Source organism: Poeciliopsis prolifica, unplaced genomic scaffold, assembly GCF_027474105.1.
Source record: "Poeciliopsis prolifica strain line A6 unplaced genomic scaffold, Auburn_PproV2 SCAFFOLD006, whole genome shotgun sequence".
Classification (NCBI taxonomy): Eukaryota; Metazoa; Chordata; class Actinopteri; order Cyprinodontiformes; family Poeciliidae; genus Poeciliopsis; species Poeciliopsis prolifica.
Window position 1 is genome coordinate 17,720,769 of NW_026562381.1, and position 11,436 is coordinate 17,732,204.

Sequence of the window (11,436 nt, forward strand, 5' to 3'; positions counted from 1 at the left end):
CCTTATTTGTTTCTCTAAGGAGCATGGGCGGTGAACCTTTCTGTCTGACACGGCTGGAAATGGCACAGCAGTAATTGTCAAGAGCCAGAGCAAGAGAAGTGCATATCTGTGTGTATGCGTGTGTGTGTGTGTGTGTGTGCAGAGGGAAGGAGAGGTGGGGAGGTGCAGTGTGAAGCAGGGAGGGAGCATGTAGGAAGGAGGGAGGGTGAAGGAAAGAGAGGGAGAGAGAAAGAGCCCCACAGCGGGAGAACGAGCAGCTCGTCTCATTCCGCCGCTTCCTCAGCATCCATCGCAGAGGAGCGAGCCGCAGAAAACACAAACTGGAGAGAAAGAAAGGATCAAATCCACTGATGAGGGAGGATACTATGGAAAAGAAGACATAATCCAGGCTCACTGGCATCCACTGTCACATGTCACAGCTTTGGTGGAGGTGCTTGAAAGTTTCCATCCTTAAAAGAGAGGAGGGGGGACACCCTCCTCTTGATGTGGGGATGAGGAGCAGATGCTGAATTTCCCTCTGAAGGCAGGAGAAGAGCTGCTGAACAGAGGACCGGCTGGATTGGCTTCACTGGAGCTGCTAGTTTCTCCTGTTTTCCTCCTGCTCAGTTTTTGTCTTCACCATTCTTTCAGAAGAATACATGACATTACTTCACCGTGTCAGGCTGGAATATCACAGTGGAAATCGTCTCCAACCAGGAAAGTATGAGGGAGTGGATTACACACAGGTTGAGTGAAGGACATGTTTCCCAGTAAAAGTAAGTTGTGATCAGAAGAAGCTCTAATGTGGTTCTGATTCTGAGACTCTGAGGATTTTCACCTTTTCTGTGGAGCAGCACTGAGCTCTCTGAAGGCTCATCTTGGACTATTGGAGTTGGGATAATATTGGAAGGTAAATAAATATCACATTATCATTTATGACTTAAATTACAGAAATCATCAGCTCTGGAGAAGGAAAGAATCTCTTCTGGTGTCAGTTTTGCTGAAGCGTCAAACTTAGTATCTCCAGCTCCTCCATGCAGCCTCCCTGTACGTCTCACAGAGAACATGATTGCTTTTTCTGATGGCTGCTGGCAGGCTACTCCCCTCTGCAGAGAAGAATGTATCTGTGTCTATCTGCATACTTGTGCATGTTTGCTGAGAAAGGAGATGCCTGTCTATGAAGCGATTCATTCCCACCTCCGGTGCCACATCGTATCACCAGGGGAGGCTTCTGCTGCTGGAGGGGAGGGCAGCTCAGAGAGGAGGGGGGCATAATTGCGGTAGTTGTGTTCTCCCGGCTTTTTGCGATGTCTTGAATTTGCGTGAGGAGAATTAGTTTTGGCCAGCAGCTACTTTTCAGTGAGTGGCTGCATTTTAAAGGATGCCTTGTTCTTTTTATCGCTGTGGACAGAGAGCTGATTGTGTCCAGCGTTGCACTATCTCCGACGCCCTACATTATACCTTCACCCTCCTGCTTCAGCGGTCCATTTCTCTTACAAAAAAATTCCTTAGCTTCATTTTAATGTTCATTTGAGTCTTTAATGGTTTTTACAAACATCCCTCAGTTTCTAAATGAAAGAGGAGCCTTTCTGGAGGCTGTCTCCATGCCTACATGTTCTTTTCATGAGGAGCAAATCCGCTGCCCTCTTAATCAATATGAGACAAGTGTAAGGCTACCTCCTTTTGTAACGCAGTGTTTGAAATATTTATTTCATGAGCTTCCTGTCGCTCCCCTGAAATATTTAAAATCCCTGAATAATGAATGAGCTGTCTGTCACAGCTGGCTTTTTGGCAGTGGCACATGCTCATAATGCCACCTCCTCATGTAACATGCAAAACAGTGACCATTAAATGCCTTTGCCTCTGGATATAAACATTTCAAAAGGAATCTTTCTCCTCTTTCAAATCATCCACTGGGGGGAAGTGGAGCCTGATGGGAAGTTGATGACGGCTCCTGTGTACCTGTCATTGACTCGTCCATCCGGGCTTCCAGATTGCCAATTGTTCCACTGGATATATGGCTTGATTGCAAGAAGCTTCGGCACACAAACGCTCCATTGAAATTGAAATTTAGCATTCAGTTGACATAGTCTCTTTGCTTTCCCTTGAAAGGGATGCAAACCAGTTATCTGTTCTGCCTGTTCATTTCAGCCACACCATGCAGCTGTTAAATATGCACACAGGAGTGTATGTACGTGTGTGAGAAGGAAAAGACTTTCTGGATCTGGTGTGTGTGTGTGTGGGTGTGTATTTGTCCAGACCTCTGAGCTTCATCCCTTTTGATGTTTTATTGAGTGTTAACCATGGTAGAGCTGACGCATTCCCTCTGATATGGAGCAGCATGGTTGAAGGAAAGCACTAATACGGACTTTGCTCTTCTTGTATGTGCTTTAACTCAGAATTAGCGAAGCTGCATCTGCCTATTTCAGTCCTTTGGATTTGGTAAATGATGAGGATTAGACCCGTATGTGTAAGTGTGATTCCTCGTACACATCTGCGTTGTAACGTTTGTATACATTAGCAGTGTGTGTGTGTTAGTGTGTGTGCCTAGGTGAGAGGCCCTGCGTGCGAATCCATAATCCTGCTCTCTCTGTGTTGCAGCTCGCAGCCCGATTTCTCTCCACATTTTTGACATTAATAAAGGAGGCAAAGACAAGGCCCTCCATTTTCAGAGCGGCTGTGCTGCTCTGAATCACGGGCAGCGAAGAGAGAAGCAGCTTTTTTCTGTTTACTGGTTATCCGGCCTGCCTGACAGCAGGATGTTTACATTGCTCTGAAATCAACAGAAACAACAATAGGAGAATAAATACTCAGGTTTTAATTGAATCCTTTCAGAAACTGGCAGAATGAGGGCGAATATGAGCTAATGACTGGCCAAAACTCTGGCATCTTTAAAATAAGATAAATCAAGTAATCAGATACACCATTTAGGTTTGCTATTAACAGGATGCGTGTTATGTCATAAATCAGACTGATTAACTTAATATTAGGTGCAGACATGTACAATAAGTCTCATTAATATGAATTAAGAGATGTGTAAAGATCATCTTCTTTGCATTTGTGAAGACAGTTTATTATTTCATCCTACTTAAAATAGGAAAATATGAGTTTGAATAGTAAATGTTTCCATGTTAATTCCTGATTCACATATTAACTGTAGCATGCCTGGATATCAGAAATCTGGCTAAAGTATTTATCAGCACAAACATTTGTATGAATTTATAACCCTGTAGATCATTATGGAATCCCATCCGCTCAATAATTCATACCGTTTCCTCATTTTGTTATGTTACAACTAGAAACCTGTGTGCATTTTATTGGAACACATAATGGAAATGAAAATCAAATAATTTATGGAATTTTAAATGATTTAAATATCACATGTGTGCTTTGATAGCTGCAGGTATCAGAGATCTGCAGCTCAGATGGGAGGAATATTATCTGTTCTCCACAAACCCAAGATGTTCTCTTTTCTCTACAAGCCAGAGAAACACAGCAAACACGAGGAGCAAGTTGATATGTTTGAAAGGGAAAGCAATTATATTTTCACTCCATCCTCACAGGGAAACAAGGTGGTGGCAGCATCATGCCTGGGCCGCTCCAATACAGCTAAAGACTTTTAACTGGGATCAGATTTTACCTTCCAGAAAGACAACAGCCAGAGCTAGCATGGCGTAGTTCAAGCATATTCTAGTGTTTGAATGACCTAGTCAAAGTCCAGACCTAAATTCCATATACAATCTGTGTTGAGACTGGTGCTATTCAGAAAAATGAGTCAAACTCAAAGCTGGTGTGTCTGGAAGATGTACAGCTCTGAATGTCCATCACATAAAACTCCCAAAAAATGAAAGTTTGTCGTCGTAAAGAGACAAAAGTGGAAAAGCTTTTATGAAGTTTGCATAATTCTGCAGTGTGATATTCATGAAGCAGTGACGACAATGTGTAGGTGAGCTAGCAATAAATGCAATGTTTCATTTTATTTTGATCTGACATCAAGCAGTTCCTCATTAAGTCTGAAAACAGTTTTTCCTTCAACTTTATGGAATCTAGTGTTTTCTCCTGAAATGTCCTCAGATTGGTTAAAATAGTCAGGTGTGGGTTATTTTCAGGCAACAGTATCCAGTTATATAAAAGGAAAAGCACATTTGGATCTTGACAGGAAAACCTACTCTGCTCATAATAATTATGGTTTGAGCTAAAATACATTATCTTAACATGAATCCGTCGTGTTAATGGAGATCCTGACTTTATTCTGCAGGACTTCTCAGAGGTTCATGCTTGGCTTGTCAAAGCAGCCATAAATAAATGAGGCTGTATTTTTCTGTTTGGACCAATGAAAACTAGACAGATCATGTTTCTTAAAACGTCACATATTAAAGTTTCATAATGATAAAGTTAATGTGCAAAGAGGTGGTGGGGTTACTTCAGTATTTTTGTTTCGTTGTCCAGTCCTGTTACATTTCAGAGAGAAAGCTGACATGTCTGCACACAGAGCTGAACATGTGCGATATTTGATATGAGCATTTACTGCAGCAGCTAAGCTTCTGCTTGTTTTAAGGATCACCTGGATTGCAGTTATCTCTTTATACAGACATTTAAACACATATCAGGTTCTTCAAAATATCACTAAACATGAATTCAGCAAAGCTTGTTTTTAAAATGCTTTTTGGATTCTGGATTTGTTCTTACAGGGCAGATGGACCAGGATCTCTGTCAAAATAAAACCTGCACCCAGAAGCTGCATATTTTTAGCCTGTCCATTAAGGACCTGGGAGAAAAATCAATGACTGAAACTCGGGGTTTCAGATTGAACTTCTGTTTTTCTCTTTCTGACCTTTGCATACAGTTAGCATTAAGTTTGCATTTCATCTTGTTCGGCTACAAAAGTGTGTTGAATGTCAGGCTTGTGTCAAGTTATTCCAATCTATTCAAAAAGATCTGGAGATGAATCTACACACAGATTACATTTTTACTCATCAGTGTGTCAGAAATTCCTAACTATGTGCAGTTAAGTATTTCTCTCCTTTAATATCACATTACAGACTTGTTTTCGTCCACTAAGACAAATGCTGTCTTACTCCTGCTGTAATGAGGCGAACATCTGGGCAGCGGCCCCAGCAGCACCTGGCTGCAGCAGACAGGAGGCAGTTTGAGGCGCGGGCCGTTCGGCCGTTCAGACGTTCGGCCGTTCAGCCGATGGCTCGGCTGGAGATGGAGCCCTGAGCGACTGCAGCTGATCTGCCATCAGTCCCTCTGAATCCCTGATGAGGCGAAACACAATATGCTCCAACAGCTGGGTCATTTATGGAATATGCTTACTCATCATCGCTGAGAGCCCCACGAGGAGGATAGGATTCAGGTTTAATTGTGTATGCCAAACAGGAAGTGGAATTCTCACTCAAAATCTTATTAGAGCTGACATGGATAAAAGCACGGGCCAAGTCTGTTTAGCACATTCCCAGAGTCGTTTCCGTGAGCTCTGCTGCGTGGTGTCAACGTCTTCGCCGGCCTCTTTTCAGCGTCACAGGAAGTAAGGAGGACTGGACCAGGAAGCTGGGAATCAGCTGATGTTCCGTCTCCTTCTGCAGAGGAGAAGGAACATCAGCTGGTATTTTTCTGGAGACGTGACATGCTAAGTGACAGCTGGTGGCACTGGAGCCCTGCAGGGATACAGTAACAGGGGAGAGACGGACCTGGACGAGACAACTGATCTGCCGACAGCATTCACTGACGGTGACCTTGCTGTCTGTGTCACTTTGAAGGATGACCTTCCTGGGCAAGCAGCCGAGGGCAGTGTGTGTCGAACAAGGAGCATTAACAGAGGTCAGGGGGGAGCTGGCTGGCTAAGAATACGGGGCAGAGGTTGCTGCACCATGGCAGCCGACATGGGACTGGGAAAATGAAAAGTATCTTCGACAGCCTCCCCCAAAAGGTGGCAAACATCTTCCAACAGCTTAAATGTAAAGATTTGGTTTTCTCCACCTCATCTGCTCCTTTTTGCTCTGCAGAAAATGTTCAGTCTTTGGCACCGATTGCATGACTCGCTGTGTGTCATCATATATTTATTTTAATTATTTCCACATTTGGATGTTTAAATTTTTATTCTGAAAATTAAAGAAAGAGTACAAAACACAGACCTTGAGAGTCCTTCAGCAGTAATCAGGTTTTTGTACATTTGAGGTTTTATGGAGTCTTCAATAAGACTGTTTTACAAACTTTTAGGTATCTGGACTAAGTTTGATCAGCTCAGTTTCAAAATCTACATTTCCTGGACAAGTAAGAACCTGGAATGTAATGGCAGGAGTTTTTTGCATTGCAAAAAAAGACTTCAGGCTTTTGGACCTAGTTTTCTGTGTTCCAGTATTATCATGCTTTTAGCTTCAATCCATCTGTCCAATAACTGTCAAGCTTCCTTTTCTTTACATATATGTATCATTTTCTCTAATATAGCATATTTCTTTTCCTGGGTAGAAAACAACTACAAACAGTGCATCAACAACAGCTTTCTATTTGCCAGTCTTCCACCAAGGAAAATAAAAATGTAATTGTTACTCAGTTAACAGATTCTCCTGCCCAAACTGCGGATCGCTGCAGCTCTAGACGAATAACTGAATTTTGTGTTCCTAGTTTTAGGAAAATGTCCACTGTATTAACTTTGACAAGCAACAGCAAAGAAGAAACAATTATTATTTTTTGATGGTATCATTCAGACAGCAGATTGAATTTTATTTGCCACCAGGTTTTTGCCTGGAAAGGTTAAGTCATTGCCTTCTTCACAATATCCCCACTCAGGTAGATCTGGACGTGTCGTCTTTTCAATAGTGGAAATGTCAGAACATGGACTCGTCCTGAGCCTCAGAGGGACTGTGGCACCCTCCAGTAGCCGCTTGCAGTAGCCTGTAAAACGCTCTCAGCAGGAAGCTTCCTCTCTTTTGGACTGAAACCTGATGGGGTCCAAGGTCAGAGACGACAACTTGGGTTTGAAGTCACCTTTAAGGTGCAACACTAAAAAACTTCAGGCTCAACTCTGATGATTTTATGTAATGGAGTAAAAGGAAGCCGGTATGTTGCCTACTTAGTTCATATTAAATATTTAATTAGTTAACTAAATATTTACCATCAAACTAAATATTTACTCAGCAAATAAATTGGATCTAAATATTTAGTTTGGTCAATATATGTTTGAAACTTTGTCATTTAGAAATGAGTGAAAGAACGTTTTTGACAAATAATTGTTTTTTCTTTTGATAAGCTAAATAACCTAAATTACTGCTGTTAATTTTTGACTGTTATTTTACAAACGGCATCCCACTGTAACTTCATAATATTGGCCACATAAATATTATTATACAGTGGCCAATACATAAATGTCTGTGTAAGGGAACATTGGGTTAATAACTGGTTCATTTCAGGACAACATAAATGCAACTATTGCTGCTAAGCTGGCTGCAATGTTACAGCTGGAAACATCCAAATAGAAACACTTCCTATTCCATTCATTCAGAAGTTTAACACTCATTTATCTAAACTTTGTCCTGTTTGTTATGCATATTTATGATACAGAATGGAGAACAAAGGCTTTGAATGTGGATTTAGAAAATAATTTTCCATTAAAATCGTCTGCTCAGTGAGGAGAAACCTCCCTCCAAACTAGATTTAGTGTAATATATAATAAAGAAATGGACAATATGGGATAAACAGCTGGAAACTCAGTCATTACAAACACTAAAAGCAGAAATTCAACATCAGCAGCTTTTAATCTCTTTACATTATTTTTCTTAGAGAAATAATGTCCATTTACATCCCAAATGAGGTAAATATTATTAAACTGTCAACACAGCCAGCAATAGATTTAAAGGAATAGTATCTGATATGAAGCCAGTAATCAATGTGTATTATCCGTAGTGTTTTGTCCTCCAGGTAGAGACGATCTGGACGTTGTGTCAGACACTGGAGACCTGACTTCGATTTGTGAACGTCTGACTGAAATGTGTTGCGGATTCTTGATTGTTTTTCATATTTGAAGGAGTTTGTGGGAACAAGTGAAAACCTGATAGTTTGGAAAGTGTTTTGCCTGCAGGTGCTACAGCTTCAAAATAATGTTTCACTTTGTTTTCTGTTTGTTTTCACCTCCTGATTAAAAAAATGTTCCTTGATGAAAGAAACATGAGTTGAAAAGTGTAGAAATGGATAATAGTTGTTATTTTTACACCTCAGTGTTTCATTTTGCTCCTAGTTCGGTGTTCTTTGGAGCTCACAGTGTTTTCCTCTCAGGGAGCAGAAATTTACGAGTGAAGAAAAAATACTTGGGATTAATTCCTGTGCAGGCACTACGCTGTGCTTCAAACCTCTGTACCTCTGTTTCTTTTCTATTAAGATAGCGACAGTTGGCTTCCATCCAGCCGGTGCTACCAGGCAACCAACCCAATTTCATAACAATGTTCTCCTATAGACTGCAGTCACCCATTGCTCTACTTCAGGCTGTTACATAAACCAGTAAAGGATTTACTATGATTCAGTGTTTCTATTTTAATGTAAAGCTTCCTTCTTGGATTTGTAAAATGTCAGACAAAAGATTTATTAGGAGCCTTGTGAGTGAATGGATCTGTCTTCTGGTCGGCTGTCTTTATCTCTCCTGCTGCATCCTTTCCTCCTCCCTTCCTGCTCAGCGTGTTACAAGAGGCTTTATTGTCAAGCCGAAACCCTAAACCTTCCCGAGTCTTTCAGGGGGGTGATCGAGATTCTGATGCCGTCACGTAATCTTCTGCCTGCTGTGGTCGCACTCTTGTTCGCCTTTCGGTTACACAGTGATGGCCTTTGAAGATTCAGTTACTTGTCTGAAGAAAAGCTATTGTGTGTGCAGGACGGTGTTGTTCCCTGGTTTACTTACACTAGATGGAAAATAAGAAAGATGTTTTAAGGCCGACTGCCAAAACTGTCCAAACAGTCCAAATTAAATACAATGCAGTTCAAATGTATTTGTTAAATAAGTATTTTTCACTGGTTTAAATAATAATTGAACAACAATATAGTTATTTTGTGATCAGGTCAGTAAAAAATGTTAGCTTTCTCTTTGATTAATATTCTAACTAACTCATCCATAAATAGTTTAATGAATGCTGAAGCCTTTTGTAAATAGCATTATGTGGGTAATTATTTAGTTATTAAGGTTAGAAAGAAACTGATGAAATAGTTTCCTATTTAGAGTGTCAGTTTATTAGATATAAACTTACTATTTTATAATGTGTCAAGTTGCTCATAGTTGCAGCAAGTCTTATTGGAACATGTTTTGTTTATTATATTTTTGTTGCACTTAATACTTCTGTCTCAGAACATTTTCCGACACTATGGAGTCCCTCAAGGCTCAATTTTAGGTCCTGTTCTTTAGAATCCAAATGTCCCATCAAACAACGTTAGCTTTTACAGGGAGAACAAACAGGGAGAACAGCCTGGGTCTTTCTGCATGGAAAAACCCAGGCTGGATTCAAACCCAGGACCTTCCTGCTGCAAGTTCTAACTGTGCATATGTACAGCCATAGTTTGTGAACAATTATTTTAATGCATATTTTATTATTGCTTTTGATTCTATTCATTCGTAGACACATTTTAATGTTCATGTTTTAATATTTCTATTTGTTTTAAATTGCTGGAAGCTAATTTTACTTGCCATTTTTGTTATTACTACACTAATGATAATACTCTTCTAAAAAAGGATAATTTTGCAGAAGTTATGGAATTCTGTCTTATACACCAAGTACGGTGAATGATACCCTCTTGCTCATTAACTGGAGCCTAAATAAATAAATAAAGTGAAAATACCTTTAAGAATGAAATTGTAGATGACAGCAGCATGACACCAAGCTCGATCCCGCCAGGCTCATAATGTGTGCAACTCATGGCAGAGATTAAATGCACATGTCTTGAAAAATCCTCATCACCCACAGAGTGCATTCAGTCAGGCTGCCACATTAGATATCACACAGAGTGCAGTTTGAAGAGCTGGGAATTAAACCTCCAAATTCAAGCACTGACCTTTACTTCCAAGTCTACAAGAGCAACTGTTATTGTCAACATGTGTAATTCCTCGCTTTGGGTGCCAGCGTTCTGGCTGTGATTTCCAAATCAATGAGCATATATTAGTGTAAAATCCCCCAGCACTCGGGGCTTTGCTCATGATGGAAGAATGAATAGAGAGGAAACAAGGACACCCCAAGGGGCCCCACAGTGCCCAACTGGTCTCACTGGTTGCAACGTGGAGCACAGCCATACACGTACACAGAGGATTATGTTGCAGTGACTCTAATAAAAGAAAAACAAAATTATGTTTTACTGGCTGCTACTGTTTTATTTACATTTCTCTAAATGAAAATATACATTTCAAATCATGCGTTTAATGTCCTGTGTTGGCTGTGGCTTTAAATGTTGTGAAAACTGAATAATTTTAATGATATTAATTTGTTTGACCCACTGATCACGTTACCAGAACCAATAATGCAAATGATCTCAGGTTATTGTAGAACAGGTCTTGAAGCTCAATTCCCAGTTTTTCCTGAAACAGTGTTTCATTTTCCTCAGCTAATTAAATGCGATTGAAATCAGATTTCAGTGTGAGGACCCCAGAGTGACCCCCATGTGCAGCAGAGCTCCACTTAACAATGGATCCATTTTAAAGGGAAAATATCAAACAAATTCCTGTTTTAGTCTTTAAATACATTGTTTGTGTCCTGTAAATGTCTAGGAATGGCAAGATAGACTTATTCTCTCCCGCTGCTGCGTATATCTGTATTTTGTTTCGGGTTCTATTTTTCTATTTGTTCATTTTTCTAAAATTTGATAAAGATTGTCGTCCTTTCCGGCTTATCGGTTTTGCGTGTCCGCCATTTTTTCCTTTCAGTGATTTTTGTAGTCCAAGTTCAGTTCAGCAGAAGATGTTAACACTCCGGGTTCCTCACATCAGGGCCTCTTCGAAGTTTATGGTCAAATTTAATTTTTCTCAGGAATGTTCCCACATCAGCGGGACCGTCCGTTTTTGGATCACTGCTTCTGCTATGTCCGCCAGAATCAAGTAGGATTTTCGAAAGATTTGATCTGATGACATTTTCTTCTCTCTGTGGAAAAGAGAGACAGCAAATCGGTGAGCTGCTAATAACGCTAAAATGACAACAAAGCTAATTTCAGACATGAATATTGTGTTGATAATAATGGCATCCTGGCCTTTGGTTTGACAGAGGTGAGCTTTCTGCTTCTGTTAGCCCTGTGTGCTTGCTGTTAGCTAACAGAGTCTTCCGCTTCTGTTAGCCCTGTGTGCTAGCTGTTAGCTAATAGAGTCTTCCGCTTCTGTTAGCCCTGTGTGCTAGCTGTTAGCTAACAGAGTCTTCCGCTTCTGTTACCCCTGTGTGCTAGCTGTTAGCTAATAGAGTCTTCCGCTTCTGTTAGCCCTGTGTGCTAGCTGTTAGC

The 11,436-nt window shown here is 40.6% G+C and overlaps 1 protein-coding gene across 1 annotated transcript in view; it reads left to right on the top strand.

The window, feature by feature from the left end:
• Nucleotides 1-259: 259 nt before the first annotated feature.
• LOC129360659 (leucine-rich repeat and immunoglobulin-like domain-containing nogo receptor-interacting protein 2) overlaps nt 260-11,436 on the top strand; it is a 189,494-nt gene continuing 178,317 nt past the window's right edge. The window contains 1 exon segment of the mRNA XM_055030986.1: nt 260-889. The gene's annotated coding sequence lies outside the window, so the exon portion shown is untranslated.